Here is a 19,958-nt window from a genome sequence, read left to right on the forward strand (position 1 = left end):
TGTCTCCCTCTCTCTCTGCCCCTCCCCCGTTCATGCTCTGTCTCTCTCTGTCCCAAAAATAAATAAAAAAAAATAAATAAATAAAATAAAATGGTAGCTTCTGATGTCATTATAGTATATATTCAAGTGAAAAAGTGCAGCAGCAGAAAATAAAGCTAAGTTTGAAGGCTGGGACACATGCAGAGGGGCTATGGCCTGAGAGAGAGTAGACCAGCTGGCCAGAACTCTTCATCGTTCTCATGCTATGATCCTAGGAAGATGGAAATCCACAGTTCTCTTGAAGGCCTGTAACTTGAACCATCACTCTCCCCTTACTCTCCTCTCCCAAGTGTTAGGCAGAGTGTCAGGTAGCTAGACATTAGCCTCTCATCCTCATCTCCCCTGTGGTAGGGTTTCCAGGTAATGTACAGGATGTCCAGTTAAATTTGAATTTCAGACACACAATGAATTATTTTTTTGGTATAATTGTGTCCCAAGGATTGCATGGGAGATACTTATCCTAGAACACAATTCATCATTTGCCTGAAATTCAAATTTAACTGGGAGCCCTAGTTTTTGTTTTTGCTAAATCTGGCAATCTTATCATCAGCCACAGAACGGAGAGTTCTTTCCTAAAAGAAGAACAAGGGCAGCTAGTGTGGGTACTGGATTCCAGTGTTTCCCGTTGCAGTCAGGAGTCTGGAGGCCCACCAGAGTAATGGCTGGCCCCTGAAGTGAAGTCAGCCAGTCAGCAAATCCCACCCAGATACACAGTTAAACTTTCTATCATTTCATTCTTAAATATAAATAGATAGCCAGGTATTTGATGAAAGCCTACAACATTAAAGAGAAAGATCAAGATAAATAAACAGAAAAAGTGGCCCTGGACAAAACAGTTAATGCAGGGAACAGGATAGGACTTTTAAAAAACAGAAATAAAATCCTCAGAGAAAATGAGGTGACATCGTATTCCTAAAACATGAATACGATGCCATGGGAAAAGAGAAGTCAGATAACAAACCTCATTCTTGGAATTTGAAAATACAAGTGCCGAAACAAAACATTAAAAAGTTTGGAAGATGGCACAAGGACATTTGGCCAAACATAGAATAAAAAGACCCTAAGGTAAAAGAGAAGAGGGAACGTTAAGAAATGAGGGATCATTCCAGAAAGTCCAAACTGGCTAGAAAGCATTTCAGACAAAAAAGAACAACAACAGAATAGAAAAGCTAAATGAAGAAACAAGCTGTCTTCATATTGCACAAGCCCATTGATTGCAGAACAGGATGAGTGGGGAGGGGAAAGAAAACCGAAAGAAAAAACCCAGATATATCACTGGAAATGTATTAAAGATAAAATCCTAACAGCTTCTTGAGAAAGTTTACACATTCACACACGCGCGCGTGCACATCATTATCATCTAAGGAGTAAAAGGCAGGCATGCCTCAGACTTCTCATCAGTGGTAGTGTTGTCAAAATTCTGAAAGAAAATCAGTTTCAGCCTAGAATTCTATGTCGAGCCTATTGACTAGGTTGAAGGCAGAATATAGACATTTACAAATATGTAAGAACTTGGAAATTTTACTCCTAATGCGTCCTTTCTTAGCAAGTTACTTGAGTGTGGTCTCCAGCAAAATGGAAATAGAACTTCAAGAGTCTAATTGAGGACAGCAATGAAGAGAAGTACGAGCATCGCGTCTATTAAGCAGGGTTAAGAGAGAAATTCTTTCATTTATCCAGCAAATATTTATTGTGCCCCTACTTCATGCTAAACCTTCTCCTAGGGGATGGGGATTCAGCAGTGAACAAGGAAGTCACCAGAATACTTCCATTCTAATGAGGGAGACAGAAAAGTAGCAAACAAATATGTATGTCATCTAATTGTAGGAAGTGGCAAATGCTAAGAAGGCAAACAAAGCAGGGGAAGGACAGGCGTGTTAGCTCAGGTAGGCGGACAAGGAAATCCTCTCTGAGGAGTGACAATTGAGGTGAGGCTTGAATGAAATGAGGAACTGGCCATATGCAACTCTGGGGGAAGAGTATTTCAGGAAGAAGACACAGCAAGTGCAAGGGCCTAGAGATAGAAATTAGCTTTGTGTGTTTGAAGAGTGGGAAGGACGCCACTGAGGTTAGGATACTGGGAGTAGTGGGAGGTGATGTTAGAGACATTAGCAGGCCCACATCATGAGAGCCATCCTGCAGTGTGAGCTGTGATTATAAATTCATTGGAGGGTTTGGGGGCACCTGGGTGGCTCAGTCAGTCAAGCACCAGACTTCGGCTCAGGTCATGATCTTGTGGTCTGTGAGTTCAAGCCCCATGTCAGGCTCTGTGCTGACAGCTCTGAGCCTGGAACCTGTTTCAGATTCTGTGGCTTTCTCTCTCTCTGCCCCTCCCCACCCCCCCCCCCATGCTCTGTCTCTATCTCTCAAAACTGAATAAACATTAAACATTTTTTTTTAAAAAGTCATTGGAGGATTTTGAGCAAGATAATGAAGCGTGCAGCACAATGAAGGAACACAGGAAAAAAAGATTTCATGGGCTAGAAGGTGTGATTAAAATGATGAAAACTGTTAAGTATCAAGGCAAAGCATAGAAGAGAAAAATGGAAGGTAATCTGCAATGCTAGGGAAAATAGGTGGTATAATAACTAATGTAATTGTAGCATATTATGGAGCTCCCATTGAAAAATATTTAACTCCACACAATAATACAAGTAATTTTTAAAGACTTTCAACTTTTGGGGCGCCTGGGTGGCGCAGTCGGTTAAGCGTCCGACTTCAGCCAGGTCACGATCTCGCGGTCCGTGAGTTCGAGCCCCGCATCAGGCTCTGGGCTGACGGCTCAGAGCCTGGAGCCTGTTTCCGATTCTGTGTCTCCCTCTCTCTCTGCCCCTCCCCCGTTCATGCTCTGTCTCTCTCTGTCCCAAAAATAAAAAATAAAAAACGTTGGAAAAAAAAAATTTTTTTTTAAAAATAAAAAATAAAAAAAAAAAAAAAAAAAAAAGACTTTCAACTTTTAGGATGGGATTGGAGTAAGCATTAAACAGAGCAAGCAGAATAGCACCATGGTTATGAGCATGGCTTCTAGGAGTAGACTGCCTGAATTTGAATCCTGTCCTTAGCATTTGTTAACTGTGTGACCTTGGGAAGGTATTTAACCTCTCTGCTTTTCAGTTTCTTTACCTATAAAGTGGGGATACTAAAAAGTACCTACCTCATATGGCTGTGAGGCATAAATGAGTTGATGTTTGTAATGTAGATGGAACAGTGTTAGTACATGGTTGAGATTAAATTACTATTTCTTTGACTTATAAAGCATGGTATGATTAGAGGGCATTAGAAAGGTGCTCCATTCAAGTTCCTCTGTCCTACAGGTGTGAAATTCCATTATTGGAGATTTTGTTGAAGGCTTCACAATCTTTTAGAGCCCCTATGAAGTAAAAGTTCTTTTGCGAGGGATGATGTCCTAAATTCTCATCTGCTCCCAAGTTGTTTGAATTAATCAAATCCTTTCCAACCTTGATCCTTGTCTGAGCACACGGGCAGCATGGTGGGCAGCCTGAGATAGGGAGAGGGGCCCGTTTGCCAGGGCAGCCCACGGCTTCAAAAAGGGATATGAGAGGATAGTTCAAAAGGGAACTAACTAGAACCCCAAGACAAACAGCCTCCCAATTTGGCCAAGAACGGGACTTCAACCAACAGAGTCTTGGCTTCTATTTCCCCATGGCCAATCCTGTCAGTGTCACATTGACATATTTAAACCAGGACAGAGGAGAGAGTTCCAGGTCTGGCACAGGCTCAGGTTATTTACTGCCAGAATAAAAAGCCATGGGGCTGTCATGGAGTCAACCCCCCCAGGGACCTCTTTCTTCACATTTATTTTTGTCCAAGGCTCACTGGCCCCTACAGTGGACTTGATCCCAAAGGGTGGTCCCTGAACCAGGTCAGCCTTGAGGGCTTGGGAGGGGCTGTTTGTTCAGGCAGGAAACAGCTCACAGAAACCCTACCCGCCTTTGGGAGTGGTTGCCTTGGGAAACCTTTCAATCCCCTCCAACTGGGGCCTCTGGCTGGCTAAACTCTTCTATTATTTCCACAAAAAACAGTGCCTGAGTTTGAGTGGAAAGAACATCTGTGCAAGTTAGAACCTGCCCCTTTTCAAGATGAGAATTCCTTTTTTTTTTTTCAAACACTCTTTTTCTTAAATGTTTATTTATTGTTGGAGGGGAGAGAGATAGAGTTTGAGCATGAGACGGGCAGAGAGAGAGGGAAACAAAGAATTCAGAGCCCCATGCGAACTCACAAGCCCTGAGATCATGATCTGAGCTGAAGTCTGATGCTCAACCCACTGACCACCCAGGCGCCCCTCAATATAAAATTTCTGATCCGTAGGCAGTCTGCTTTGGGAGTTGATGAAATCCAAAACTGGCATTTCCAGTAAACCCTTTCTGGCTTTTAGGTTTCACTTTGAGAGAGGCATGATACAGGAGGAAACTGTTGGCTTCAACAGTCACCATTTGTATTGGCATCCAAAGTATAGAAATCATAAAATCTTAAAGCTGGAAGAGACATATCACCTAGACCCCTAATTCTTTTTATACACAAGGAAGCTGAGAGATGAAGTAACTAAGTGCAACTGAGATTAAGCTCAGGGGTATTGACTTCCAGGATGGAAATTCAATTCATCAGACACCATTCATCACCTGGAGAGGACTGGGAAGAGACTACCTGAGGCTTGCTGGAAACATTTTATTTTCTTTGTATAGTATAATTATTACCTACAAACATGCAAAAACAATTTCAAATGCTATAAAATTTTTAATAGTTCTTAAATGGTTTAAAACTTTTTAAGGACAGCAAAAATGTACAGTTACCTATATCTCACAGACCCCTGTAACCGTGGCAGGCCCACTGAGAGACGCTGCAAATCAACTCTCTTTAGGACCTAGTAAAGCCCTCCAAAGTGGAATCTAAGTAATGGAAATAAAGAAGTAGTAGATCTCTCCCTTGCAGCCCCACTCCCACTCAGGTTTAGATGTGGCCAGGTTTAGATGACTGGTTATTTGTGAATGCAAATATGTGTGAATTTGTGAATGCTTCTTTGTCTGTGTAACTTGTTGGGTTTTGATCGAAATTGAATTAAATCTATAGATCAAGTTGGGATGAACTGAATCTTGATAAGATTGGGCCTTCCTATCCATGAATATGGAATGTTTTTCCATTTATTTAGTTCTTCTTTGATTGATTTCATCAGAGTTTTGAGGTTTTCTTCATATAGGTCTTGTATATATTTTATTAGGTTTATACCTAAGTATTCAGTACAGCCCTAGGCCACACATTAATTGACTCAGGAAATTCAGCTGACCACTAGTGAGTTTGGTATATTAACCATGTATCCTGCAACCTTGCTCTAGTAGCTTATGAGTTCCACAGGTATCTTTCATCTATTCTTTCAGGTTTTCTACATAGACAACTTTTGTTCTTTTTAAGTTTTGTTATACCTGTGTTTTATTTTAGTTACTTCCACTGGAACAGCAGAGTTGAGGGAAGGAATTTCTGGGCAGATACAATTTCCCCTCTGATTCCCCATACTGAAGTGAGCAGAGCTGGAACTCAGCTCAAGTTTGTGTTTAGGTCAAAGCACTTGGAATGATGGTGAAAGGATGAGATAGAGGGTGAATAAGGTAATTACTTCACCAATTTTTCAGATCTTTTGCCTGATTTTTGGCTCCCTCCCCTGCCCCCACCACCACAGCAGTGCTTCCTTTACCCAAACAGCCATGGATGGCTGGAGATGCCTTCTCATTCTCAGAGCTGGTACAATGCTTCCAAAATTTAAAATGTGTAACTGGCTTGTCCTTGAGTTTGTCCTTTTGCAACACTGGCTACCCAACTGCTCCCCAGAAATATAGAAAGATGTCTTTTCAATGGAGCAATCTAGGAACTTAGAAAATAAAATAAAATAAAATAAAATAAAATAAAATAAAGATACCTTTGCTGCTATATCCTATCCTTCACTCTCAACCTCCCAGAAGACCTGGGTAAAGTCAAGTGGCCCCTACAAGCAAATATTCTATAAATGTGTGTTCAACATTGATTTGGTCAGGATATGGATAAACTTATTTTTTTAATCAATGAAAAGTAGGGTTAAAAACATTTGCTTGCTAATTCACTTCTACTGACCAGCAGGAAATGTTCTAAAAGCATTCAACAATTAGTTCCTGTTTTTCTGAAGTTCTCTTCTTTCTCCAGTTTTGTTCATTTGTAATTCTATGAACCAGAAACCGTTTTCGGAGGTATATGAAAGGGTGGGTAAAACAAACCACTTGCTGTTTCTCAAGAAACAGCACTAGGCCACACATTAATTGATTCAGGAATTTCAGCTGACCACTAGTGAACATGTATATCTCAAAAGTATGCAAATTAAGTGGACTGCTGTTAATAGAGTATTGTTTTCATTTCCTTTTGAGGGCAGTGCCTACTCCAGTGAGACTGGAACCAATTTGCATTTCCTTAACTATATAAGCAATTGATACGAGAACCAGAATTAGGCACAGCTTTCCAAGTCATTCCAGTGAAACGTTGGAGTCGATTTGTCTTTGCCAGTGTTATTTTAGCAGCCTTTTAAAATCATATTTCCCCAATCCACCTCCTCCCACAGCTGCTCACCAGCCTGCCTCTTTAATTGGCTCCCAAACATCGGTCCCACCTAGTTCAGTCACTGAGTTTCTTTCTAAAATACTCTTCCTTGGCTCACTAACTTGAAGTTGACAACTTACTCCTGAATAATTTAGCTCCTTTCTTGAACTGCCTCCTCTTAAGACCTCTCTTAACTTTCACTTCTAAAGATGGGAGGAAAGTAAAGGTGTTAGAGACTCACTATATAATTGGCTAAGGAGTACATAAAGCTTTTTACCCCCTCCCTGACAGCAAGGGCTTTTACTCAGCCTGACATAAGGGCATAATATAACCCTTGTCTGATCTATATTCATCACATTCCTGCCTTTACTCACACCCGAGCATGATTTGTCTGCAATGCTTTTTTAATCAGGAGGGGATGAGGGTATGGAAAGAAGAGATAAGATTGATTCTTATCACTAATTCTACGCTGGCAAGTTGCAGCAATATCAACTACACTTCAATTCAAAATTCCATATTCCACAAGTCTATTTGGCAATACTGCTCTGGGAAATAATTTGGAAATATGTATCAAAACCTTAAGGATATCTACATTAGTCAAGTCTTGGTTGCCTAAAGTCAGAAAGCCAGTTCAAATTATTTTAAGCAAAAAGAGGACTATATTAGGCCAAGTAATTGGAAAAGTCTAGGGCAATCAGAAACTAAAATGATGTCATCAGAAATCTCCCTTCTGTCTCCATCTCTCAGCTCCGCTTTTTCCTATGTTGGTATCATTGTGGCATAGATGGCCCTTGTCAGTTCCAACCTTAAACAGTCCTTGGTGTCCATAATTTTGGAAGAAAAGAGATGTTTTTATCCAAACATCATTATCAGACTTAGAAAAATTCCCTCCTACTGGTCCTGCTTGGGTCGTATGCCCACTCCTGGACCAGTCACTGTGTTTGAGGTGATAGGAAACAGGACACTGTGATCAATCCCAACCATGTGACAAAAAGTTCTACCAGGTGAGAGCAAAAGCAATTCCTGAAAGGAAATGGATAAATAGTGGAATAGGAGGTCAGTTCTGTCAACTTAAAAAAAAAAGAAGAAGAAGGAATTCTGAGTAGGCAGAAACAAGGGGTATCTATATTCAATGTTCATCCTCTTCCATATATTTATCCTTAAGAAATAACCAGGGGTGTGAGAGAGTGACAAGGTTATTCAGCACAAAATTATTTATAATAATGTAAAATCAGAAAGAAATGAAACACTCAATAATAACAGATTAGCTGAATAAATTATGTTACATGTGTTCAATGGAGCACCTTGCAGCCTTTGAAAAGTGTGCTGTAGAAGAAACTTAATGACACGAAAAAATGTTCATGGTATGTTGCTAAGCATAACGGAGTGCAGAGCGTGGTCCCAATTCATATGCATTTTTATACATATACACATTTTGTCTGTATAAAATATAATGTATAAATATTATGAAAGATTGAAAGAATATATAATGTTGATTTCTTCTAGCTGGTGTAATTAGGAGCAATTTTAATCATCCTGGTGCTTTTCTCTATTTTCTATAGTAAATATATATTTTTAATTAAAAACATTATCAAAAAACTTTTAATTACTATCAATTTAAAACTGATCATGCTGTTTTTCTCTGTGAAAGAAGGAGCTGAAATGGAGATCCTAATTACTGGTAAACAGCGAACTTTGGTTAGACTTTAAGGAAACTAATTAGGAGAATAAATTATTCGCCAGTTTTCCAAGATTAGCTACGACCCAGATGTATTCTCTATTATGTCACATTTCCACATTTTGAGGCTTTACTTGTATGCACATGGCTGTCTTTCAGAATTAATCAAACAGCTAGATCCATGCCCAAGCACAGGCCCAGATATCTGAACAGAGAGAGACTCAGGATATCCTTTCTGAGCTTCATAAGTACTCTTCATTGTATCTGGAGAATGTGAAACATATTTCCTGCTGCAAGGGACAAGGAATTTTTCTTGATAGCATTAGAAATATTCAGATTAGAGGAAGCAACTTCAGCAAAGCAGAGAGATAAAACATCCTAAAGGAAAAAATCTATAACTCCTAAATTGCTTACCCCACTTGTTTCAGTTTTCCCTGGAGAATTCCTTTTTTGAATGAGACTTTGCATCATCCAAAGAGCCTCTGCATTATTCGGCCTCAAAAGAGAGGATTGAATAATTGGTCTCTCCCCAGTTTACCAATTAAAAATATCAATGAGCCAAATCTTTAAAAGCCTAAAGGAAAAACAAAACAAAACAAAATTATGCCAGTGACTTTACAAAAGTACAAAATTAGGAGAGGAGACAAACAGCAACACTTATGCACATTTATTTGTATCATTACCTGTGCTCACCATTTCACCTCTAAGCTAGTCCCATTTCTTTTGGAATTGCCCAACATGAGAGGCAGTTTGATGCCATGGGAAGATGAGCTACAGATGCTCTCCAATGAAGATGACATTTCTGTTTCTGGACACCCTTCCACCATGGCACACAACTACTCATGGAAGTTTGTTCAATAATCTGCTTTTATCTGACAAGACTGTTCATGTCTCCTGAGTAGAAAACTTGAAGCATATCAGACACAACAATGACCTACATGATATCCTCTATTCTTCCCTAGTAACAGAACTCCAAGTATCTTTGGGAAGGCAGTGTGCCCAGATTAAAACTTTCACTTTCCAGTGTGGCAAAGGTAGAGATGTGCCGCCCAGATGCCCTTGCTTTAAGAAAGGAGTTGCTACCCACTTCAAGGAGTATGAGAGTCTCAAAATTAGCTGACTCATTTTTTTAGCTCCTGGCAAATTTCAAGCTGAGATCGTGCTCTCCTGGAGGCAGCTCCTAGCCAATGACTAAATAAGATGGTAATATAAAGGCCTAACCATTTCTACCCAACACAGGATTTCCCTAATGGCCATCTTTGGCCTGGGGCTGCACATTGGGCTGGCAGAGATTTGTCAGGTCTGCATTAGGGAATGATGGCCCTCCTGACCAGTTTGGTGTCCTGCTTCTTTCACAAGTGTTACTCCCTGTTAAACCTTTTACATTCCTAACTCCACCCAGCATCTGCTTCCTAAAGAACACAACAGGTGATACCAGTTTCCTGGTGGCATTGGGTGGCCATATGGCCAGTGAAATGTAAGTGGAAGTTGTTAGGTTGGACTCTAGAGAAGCTCTTTAATCAGAAGCAGTCTCAGCTGATATGGACCTTTTGCTCTCTGCATTTTCTCTTCCTTTTCCTTGGGATACAGATGCACTGTGAAGGGTGGAGCAGCCATCTTGTGAGAATGCGGTAACAAACACAAGGTCTAAAATGGCACGCTAAGGGTGCCAGAGTCCATCTCGTGAAGAAATCACACCTGCTTTAGACTGCCTACCTCTAGGTTTCTTATTTTGCACAACAAGTATCACTTCTACCTGTTTGACCCTTGATATGTTGGGTTTTACAGTGGAATGCAAATCTAACTAATTCATAGGACATAGGAAAACGTTCTTGGGGTTAATCATGTTGTTAAATAAACCCAGCAGGTTAAAGAGCAATGTGCAGAGCATGTTTTCAATTATTTATTCATGTGCGTATGTGCATATGTACATACATATGTGTATCTTTTATATATGCATTTATATATATGTATTGTACATAATTTATCTATATAAAGCTAAAAGATGTGTTTAAGAAAAAAAGGAGGATGATGATACCCACCTGCCCTGCCAAATGGACGAAGTCAACCTCCTTCAGGAAAGGGATTGGGAGTGACATCTTGTTCACACCCCTCTCTTTCTTCATAACCATCTGACTTAAGAGGAATAAAACAATCAGCATGTGAAATATTTTCTTGTGCAAGACAAAAAGCAAATGTTTGTCAGTTGTCTAAAACACATATTGATTTTCCCAGGAAACTGCAGAGCCAAATACCGCAAATAATTCAAGCTGATCATTTCTTTTCCCAGTAGAGTACAAGAATTTCAAATTTCCACCTTGTCATCATCTGGGAGTTCCCAAAGAGAAGGCAAGAAATCCAATCTTTACATTTCTGAATAAGGAAAACCAGGTATCTACCCATGTTTGGGGTTTTGAACCAGAAATCAGAAAATCTGAATTGCGCACATAGAATACTGAAAAACTTTTATCTGTAAGGGCAGCAATGCGACTTGCTCTACTTCCTTCACAGGAAGTTGTGAGAATCAAATGAGATAATTACTATAATATGCTACACAAATAAAAATTAATAATAATAGTAACAACAAGAACAGCAACTAAGGCTCTCTGCATGCCAGGCACTTGTACATTTTAACTCATTCAATCCTTGCAACCATTCAAGGATACCATGTGATGTGATTAAGTGGCCCACAACACTGGGCCCCCAAATATCCTGAGGTCAATTCTCCCTGATGTATGCATTTTAGGGGTGGCCATACATATATTTAACAAATATGCTTTATTAGTATATTTTCATGTTAACGAATACAGGAAGTGTGTTTAATCATGATCTAGTTGAACGTTGAGTTTCTTCTATATCTTTGTGCTTCTAATTATTTTTAAGAAAAGAAGAAAGAAGACAGGAGTAAGGAAAACTGTTGAACAGGCAAAGGTTTTCATTCCCCCTTTCCTTGTGTGTTTGCCTTAATCTCAGGAAGAGAGAAACTCTACTACATTTCCATCCTCTCTCTATTTGCCCTTTCTTGGTTCTTCTTCATAGGAGTAACTGAAATGACTGGTCAGAGTTGGGGACGGCCATTGATGCACTTTCACTGGCAAGCTAGACTGGTGTTGAAGACTCCTTGTCCTCCTACTCTGAGCCCAAGTCCAACAGATTCTACTTCCTGTAGGGGCAGCAAGCACATTTGGGCAGGGCCCAGAGCCAATATTTTAAAAAAGAGGCTTGTGGTCCTTGCCTTTTGTTTACTATTTGGATAAGTGGACTCAAGGTCTGTTCTGAAGGTCCTGCCTATGTCCTCACAATTGCATGCCTGAATATGCAGGCACAGAGGTCTATTAATCAGTGTGCAAAGTAGGAATCCCCAGTGCAGCCAGACTCCAAATGCAGTCTCTAACACCGCCATTTATCTCAGGCTTGCATTAAGGCAGGGTTTGTGGCTACTGCCTAGATTGAGAGAGTGGTGCACATCCTGTTTATTTGCCTAGTGATCTTTTCATGTATGTTCCTAGAAGACAAGAGGGTTAGTGGCACCCTAATCTTCTGAAAGAAATCCAAATTGTAACTTAAGAAATTTATCTCCTCTGACCATATATTCTTCCTATCTCCAGGTTGTGGCATAGGGTTTGACCCAGAATAATGGCTTAAAAAAATGCCTGTTGGGTGAATGAATAAAGTATGCTAAAAAAAAAAAAAAAAAGAAAGAAAAGAAAAAGAAAGAAAAAGTGGAGTTTGAAAGAAAATTTGGAAAGGAGAAGAGGTTTCCAGAAAGATGAGAAGGTAAACTTAGCTTAGACCAAACGAGGAAGGATATAGACTTTCATAGAACCAAGCCAAAGTACTCAGAACTAAAACATACCACTTTGGAGCTAACAGTAGGGCCAGAGTCAGAACACAAGGGCAGAAGTACTCAGGCAGGAACAGAGGTAACAGTTAGGTATTGACAGGTACCTCTATGTGCTCTATGACACATCTGGCTCCCAGCAGTTAACACATCTTGGGAACTTCAAGCAAGATATCTGTCAATATCATGTATTTTACATGTTAAAGGGAAACAACTAGCATATGACAGTTAACTTCCTCTTGAACAATAGATGAAAGTCATAAAGGAGATGATATGGGCAGTCCCCCACTTTAAAATATTGTTTAATTAATTACTTGCCAATAATTATTAATAAATAAATAAAATAATTATTAATTATTAATTATTAATAATTGTTAAAATAATTAATTAAAAGTATTGTTTAATGAATTAATTGCTCATCAAAATAATGCATTGCAGTTAAAACAATCAAATAGCAATGGGCCGCCTGGGTGGCTCAGTAGGTTAAGTGACCAACTTCAGCTCAGCTCATGATCTCAGAGATCATGAGTTCGAGCCCCACATCAGGCTCTGTGCTGACAGCTCAGAGCCTGGACTCTGCTTCAGATTCTGTGTCTCTCTCTGTCTCTCAAAAATAAACATTAAAAAATTTATAAATAAAAAAAGAATCAAATAGTGAAAAAAGGCTTGTAATAAAAAACAGCAGTTCCTGTTTCACCATTCACCAATTCTGATATCTGTCATGATAGGCAACTTTTAGCTGTTTCTTTGGGCATATTTCTTTTTTTTCCCCCTTTGGGCATATTTCGAAATAATATTCCTACACTGCTATTTCTTGATTACGAATTTTAGAAATCTATCCACTTCTTCTTATGGAGAATAAAGCTCTAACCCTACTTTCACTATTCTCATTCATTCAACAGAGTTAGGTCACATCGGGGGTAAATCAACATTATTATTATAACTATGTAATTGTTTACTGTTGAGATAAGTCGTGTGGTTTTTTTTTTTTAATTTTACATCTTTTTTTTTTTTAGAGTTAACCACTGCCTTTTTTTTCTTAATTTCCAATGTTGATAATCCTTAATTTTTTCTATCAATCTGCTGTACTTGCAGCAATAGCTTTTCCAAATGCCAGACACATCACTTATTCAATCAAATCCCTTTTTTCCCTGAAGCGCTCCACTCTGCTCTCTCATTCCCAGGCGCCAATCTTTTTCTTAAATATTTATGTATTTGGAAAGACAGAGAGGGAGTGGGGGAAGGGCAGAGAGAGAGAGTGAGAGAGAGAATCCCAAACAAGCTCCGCACTGTCAGCACAGAGCACCACACTGAATCTCATGAACTGTGAGATCATGACCTGAGCAGAAATCAAGAGTCCGATTTCGGCTTCACTGACTGAGCCACCCAGGTGCCCCTCCCCTGCTCTAATCTCAACTGCTCTTTAGGCACAGATTGACTAATTTTGTCATTTTCTTATAATGGATCCTCTTTTTTCCTAGAGGATGCATTTCTCAGTTGTATCAAGTGAATGGGTTTATACTTTTTACAAGTATTAGCACTAGTATTTTTTTTGACTCATTTTTATGAAACAATAAGGACCAGATGCAATTAAAGCATTCTAAAAAGAATACAAACTACTGTTTAACAGAAATAATGGAGCCATCCAATAATCCAGCAGGTAGTACCAGCATGAAAATCCTTCACTCCTTGGGAGTAGTTGGTGTATGGAAAGTCAAGTGTTACGGGGCAATCCATAAAAAGTATAGTTGTATTAAGGAATCTGTGAACTCTGGATAAGCTAGTCACTTGGTATCTCTTCAAACCAATATCTTAAAGATATTTCCTTAACTGTGTGTGTGTGTGTGTGTGTGTGTGTGTGCGCGCACACACACACACACACGCATGAAGGATAAACTAATTTTCTGCAAATTGACATTTATATTTTTTCTTCATGTCTGTAACCCTTATGCCAGCAGAATATTCATCTTCTTTAAGTTTCCTCAAAACAAAACTCCATTTAAAAATAAGGTAGGGAGGGGCGCCTGGGTGGCGCAGTCGGTTAAGCGTCCGACTTCAGCCAGGTCACGATCTCGCGGTCTGTGAGTTCGAGCCCCGCGTCGGGCTCTGGGCTGATGGCTCAGAGCCTAGAGCCTGTTTCCGATTCTGTGTCTCCCTCTCTCTCTGCCCCTCGCCCGTTCATGCTCTGTCTCTCTCTGTCTCAAAAAAAATAAATAAAAAAATAATAATAATAATAAAAAAATAAAAATAAGGTAGGGATACCTGACTGGGCTCAGTCAGTTAAGTGTTGGACTCTTGATTTTGGCTCAGGTCATGATCTCACAGTCCACGAGTTTGAGTCCCGCGTTGGGCTCTGTGCTGACAGCTCAGAGCCTGGAGCCTGCTTTGAACTCTGTGTCTCCCTCTCTGCACCTCCCCCGCTTGTGCTCAGTCTCAAAAATAAATAAATAAACACTGAAAAAAAACAAATAAAAATGAAAATAAAGTAAGTGATTCAAGTAGACATTTTTCTGAAAATTCCACTGGGGAATAGTGCATAGCTTTTCACAAAAAGGGAAAAGAAGGAAGAGAGAGAGTCCTTTAGCTGTGCTCTTCTTTCAAATCTCTGTATTTGGCTTGAAAGCCCCTCTTCCTCCCTGCAGCAGCAAGCCTTCCTGAGGATGATCCCTACCTTCTTGGAGCTTCCCTCTTCTCTCCTAAACTCTCTTAGGCCAAGCACTTGCACTCTGCCCAGCTCTTGTAGCAAACTTGCACAACAACCGTTTGTTTCTACTTATTTCTGTCTTGCTGCGTGCCAAAGGCTCCAAGATTGATCCTCTAGTTCATTGAGATCCACTTTCCTTAGAAGTCAGTGAAGGATTATTAATAATAAATTAAGTTTTCCTCTTACATGTTCAAATTCAAACTAACAGATTTCTTATATGCACTAAAATTAGAATTTGGACTGATTTCAATTTCTCCACTTATATAAGGAGATGCACATCAAAATCTAGGTTTACCAGCACCACATTTCCAGATTGGGGTGGGGGGGCACGTTTTATGCCACTTACAGATCTATGCCTGGGTAAGCTGACTGACTAACCCTGTGAGAGGGTTAGTTGAAAGCAGAACAAGTGGGGTGCCTGGGTGGCTCAGTTGGTTGAGCGTCCAACTCCTGATTTTGGCTCAGGTCATGATCCCAGGGTGTGGGTCGAGCTCTATGTTAAGCTGTGTGCTGAGTGTGGAGTCTGCTTGAGATTCTCTCTCTGTCACCCTCTCTCTCTCTTCCCCCTCCTCCTCCCAAGCTTGAACTCTCTCTCTCTGTCTCAAAAAAAAAAAAAAAAAAAAAAAAAGTGGAATAAGTGAAATCAAGGACCACCATGGAGTCTTCCGAAGAAAGGCAAGTCAAAGAAAACACCACAGGGGGTGGAGGGAGGGACTGGCAGGTAGAAGGCAGCATAATATCCAGTGTTTGGTTTTTCTGGACTGTGAAGGACAACTGTTGGACTTTCAGGCTAGAGGAGTTGGCAGAGACTAAATTATGGAGGGTTCTGGAGCCAAACTGAGGAGTTTTAGGATTTCATCAATAAAGCAACAGCAATGGATTCCAGTGGGAAGTCTTACACTTATCTTGGTAGATAGAAAATAGAAGGAAATGTGAAAAAGGAAGAAAGAAAAACAGAAGAGGAATGAATGAAAGAAAAAAATAAGAGAATCCTAAGAGTCTGAAGAAGCCTTGACATTTCTTTAGTCCCACCTTCTGCTCAGTGCTGGAATCCTTTCTTCAAATCCTGTGCTGAAGGTTCCATATCTCAGAGTTATCTAGAATTTTTATTTTGAGGTCTTTGTAGATTCACCTGCAGTTGTAAGAAATAATATAGAGAGATTATGTATATTCTTCATGTAGTTGCCCCCAATTTGTATGATTACAGCACAAGGTCACAGCCAGAAAATTGTTTTTATACAATCCATCCACCTAATTCAGTTTTACCAGTTTTACATGTACTCATTTATGTGTTTATGTGTATTTAGTTCTTTGTAATTTTATCACATGTATAAACTTATATCTTCACTACCACTGTCAAGATACAAAGTAGCTTATCACTAGGATCCCTGATGCCTCCCTATTACAGCCACAGATATCTTCTTCCTTAATCCTGCCCTAACCCTTAGCAACCACTAATCTGTTCTATTTTTTAAATAATGTTATATAAATGGAAACATACAGTATGTAACATTTTGAAACTAGCCTTTTTCACTCAACATAATTCTTTGATGATCCATTCAAGTTGTCGCATGTATCAATATTTTATTCTTTTTACTTAAAAAAATTTTTAAGTATAGTTGACACGCAGTGTTACATTAGTTTCCAGTGTGCAACATAGTGATTTGACAAGCTTATATGTTATGCTAAGCTCACCACAAGTGTGGCTACCATCTGTCATCATACAACGCTGCTACAGTATGATTGACTATATTCCCTATGCTGTGCTTTTTATTCCTGTGATTTACTCATTCCATAACTGGAAGCCTGTACCTCCCACTCTCCCCTTCACCCATATTGCCCATACCTCCACCCACCGCCCCTCTGGCAACCATCGGTTTGTTCTCTGTATTTATAGATCTGATTCTGCTTTTTGTTTATTCATTTGTTTTTTTAGATTCCACATATGAGTGAAATCACATGGTGTTCGTCTTTCTCTGCCTGACTTACTTCACTTAGAATAATACCCTCTAGGTCCATCCATGTTGTCGCAAGTGGCACAATCTCCTTCTCTATATGGCTATGTAATATTCCATATATATATATATATATATATATATATATATATATATACACATACACATCTTCCTTTCCCATTCATCTCTCAATGGACACTTAAGTTGCTTCCATGTCTTGGCTATTATAAATAATGTTGCAATAAACATGCATAAGCATGTATCTTTTCTAATTAGTGTTTTTGTTTTCTTTAGGTAGATAACCTGATAGTGGAATTATTGGATTGTATGGTATTTCTATTTCTTTATTTTTTAAGGAAACTCCATACTGTCTTCCACAGTAGCTGTACCAATTTACATTCCCACTAACAGTGCACGAGAGTCCCTTTTTCTACATATTCTCACCAACACTTGTTATTTCTTATCTTTTTGTTTCTAGCTATTCTGACAGAGGTAAGGTGATATCTTATTGTGGTTTTGATTTGCATTTCCCTGGTAATTAGAGGTGTTGAGCATCTTTTCATCTTTCTGTTGGCCATCTGTATGTCTTTTTTGGAAAAGTGTCTATTCAGGTCCTTTACCCATTTCTTAACCTATTTGTGTGTGTGTGTGTGTGTGTGTGTGTGTGTGTGTGTGTGTTGAACTGTGTAAGTGCTTTACATATTTTGGATACTAACCTCGAATTGGATACGTCACTTGCAAATATCTTTTGTAAGTTGCCTTTTTGTTTTGTTGATGTTTTCCTTTGCTGTGCAATGGCTTTTTATTTTGATGTATTCTCAAACATTTATTTTTGCTTTTTTCCCCTTACCTTAGGAGACACATCTAGAAAAATGCTGCTACAGCCAACATCAGAGAAATTACTGCTTATGTTTTCTTCTAGGATTTTTATGGTTTCAGGTCTGACGTTTAGGTCTTTAAACCATCTTGAGTTTATTTTTGTGCATGGTGTTAGAAAGTGGTCCAGTAATCGCTTCTCGGCCTTTTGGCTAAGATCAAGTGTAGAAAGTGGTCCAGTTTTCCCAGCACCATTTGTTGAAGAGACTGTCTTTTCCCCATTATACATCCTTGCCTCATTTATCATAGATTAATTGACCTTATACGCATGGCTTTATTTCTGGACTCTCTGCTCTGTTACATTTATCTATGTGTCTGTTTTTGTGCCAGTACCATAATGTTTTGATTACCATGGCTTTGTAGTACATCTTGAAATCTGGAATTGTGATACCTCCAGCTTTGTTTTTCTTTACCAAGATTCCTTTGGCTATTCAGGGTCTTTTGTGGTTCCAAAGAAATTTTAGTATTATTTGCTCTAGCTTTGTGAAAAATACTGTTGGTATTTTGATAGGTAATGCATTGAATCTGTAGATTGCTTTAGGTAGTATGGACATTTTAACAATATTTGTTCTTCCAACCCATGAGCCTGGAATATCTTTCCATTTAAGATTTCATTTTTTTTTATGGCTTAGTAGCATTCCATGGTATGAATATACCACAGTTTATTACAAATGAACTACTATTTGAATATTTGTGTACAGGCTTTGTGTGAATATAAATTTTTGTTTCTTTGGGGTAAATGCTCAGGGGTGCAATTGTTGGATCACGTGGTAGTAATAGATCTCAATTTTCAAGGAACTGGCAAACAGTTTTCCAGAGTGGCTCCACCATTCTACATTCCCACTAGATTCAGTTTGGGAACACAGATTTTAAAAAATAAAACAGAATGTTAAAACTATAATTTTAAAATGTATTTTAAAAAATAAAAGAAAAAAGCTTAGAGACAAACCTAGGATAGTCTGTTTTCGATATCATTTCCTTGCTCTTTCATAATAAAGAGAAGCCGAGATTCACATTTTCCAGGATCCCCTTCCCCATGTAGTTCCAGGTCTGTCAGTGAGAAGCACTGCAGTGAGATGTAGACAGTGGAAGAGAAGGTAAAGTTATCACTCTTTGGAGGCCACCACAGGCAGGTATGTGAGCTGATGGTGGATCCACAGTTCTCAGCAGTCTCCAGATGCACCTCAAGGAACTACCTGCTTCAGAAATGTTGGCTGCCAAGACCACCTTGATGGTGCTGCAGCTGTGATGGTTTGTGCGAGCTTCCCTTACGGTCTTGACTTTAAAAGCAGGTTTTAGGTGAGGGGCGCCTGGGTGGCTCAGTCAGTTAAGCGTCCAACTTTGGCTCAGGTCATGATCTCACAGTTCATGAGTTTGAGCCCCACATCAGGTTCTGTGCCTGGAGCCTGCTTCAGATTCTGTGTCTCCCCTCTCTCTTTTCCCCTCCCCTGCTCACAGTCTGTCTCTCTCCCTCAAAAATAAAATTTTAAAAAATAAAAAAAACAAAAGTAGATTTCAGGTGAGCCTTGGAGGACTACCCACTTTGGGCTGCAGGCTGCAGTCATTGGCAAGAGCGTCCTTTACTGTGCTGGCCCTTCCAAAGTCTGTAGGTCTCTAGCTCCCGGTATTAAAATCCTCCACACTTGGAGCACACGCATGGTATCAATTTTCCAACTGTTGTATAGGGCTAGCTCCTTTTTATTTGCCAAGAGTTTTTAAAACTTTAAAGATTAACAATAATTTCTTACTATTGCCCTCATTTCAGGAGGATGGATATACTCAAAATAAATTATGGCCTTTTACATTAAGTGAATCTAACTTTATTTTTAAAAGTTCACTATAGGGGTGCCTGGGTGGCTCAGTCAGTTAAGCGGCCGACTTTGGCTCAGGTCAAGATCTCACGGTCCGTGAGTTCGAGCCCTGCGTCGGGCTCTGTGCTGACAGCTCAGAGCCTGGAGCCTGTTTCGGATTCTGTGTCTCCCTCTCTCTGACCCTCCCCCGTTCATGCTCTGTCTCTCTCTGTCTCAAAAATAAAATAAATGTTAAAAAAATTTTTAAAGTTCACTATATTATCATTCTTTGTTTCACATCACTGTATATTAGTGAAAATGTTGTCACAGTGAAAATGTCATCATAATTGAACACAAGTTTGTGAGCTGGCACTTAGGGGCTAAGCAGCAGCAGACCGCAATGGTTAAAAACAAGAGCCCTAGAAGCAAGTAGTCTGAGTTGAAATCTCAGCTCTACTGTCTCTGTGCCTTACTGTACCCACTTGTGAAATGGGGATAA

At 39.5% G+C, this 19,958-nt stretch overlaps 1 long non-coding RNA gene across 3 annotated transcripts in view; it reads right to left on the minus strand.

The window, feature by feature from the left end:
* The window catches only part of LOC147579254 (uncharacterized), a 95,049-nt gene that overhangs the window by 15,515 nt on the left and 59,576 nt on the right, over positions 1-19,958 (minus strand). Inside the window, exons 3-6 of one of the 3 annotated variants that reach the window (XR_015253708.1) lie at positions 18,619-18,735; positions 15,871-15,970; positions 10,336-10,425; positions 8,708-8,867 (exon numbers count right to left, since the gene is read on the minus strand). This is a non-coding gene — a long non-coding RNA (uncharacterized LOC147579254). Of the gene's footprint in view, positions 1-8,707; positions 8,868-10,335; positions 10,430-15,870; positions 15,971-18,618; positions 18,736-19,958 lie in introns of all 3 variants that reach the window. The other 2 variants (XR_015253710.1, XR_015253709.1) reach the window with 2 other exon arrangements.

Source organism: Puma concolor, chromosome B4 (genome assembly GCF_028749965.1).
Source record: "Puma concolor isolate L17-30 chromosome B4, mPumCon1.1.hap2, whole genome shotgun sequence".
Classification (NCBI taxonomy): domain Eukaryota; kingdom Metazoa; phylum Chordata; class Mammalia; order Carnivora; family Felidae; genus Puma; species Puma concolor.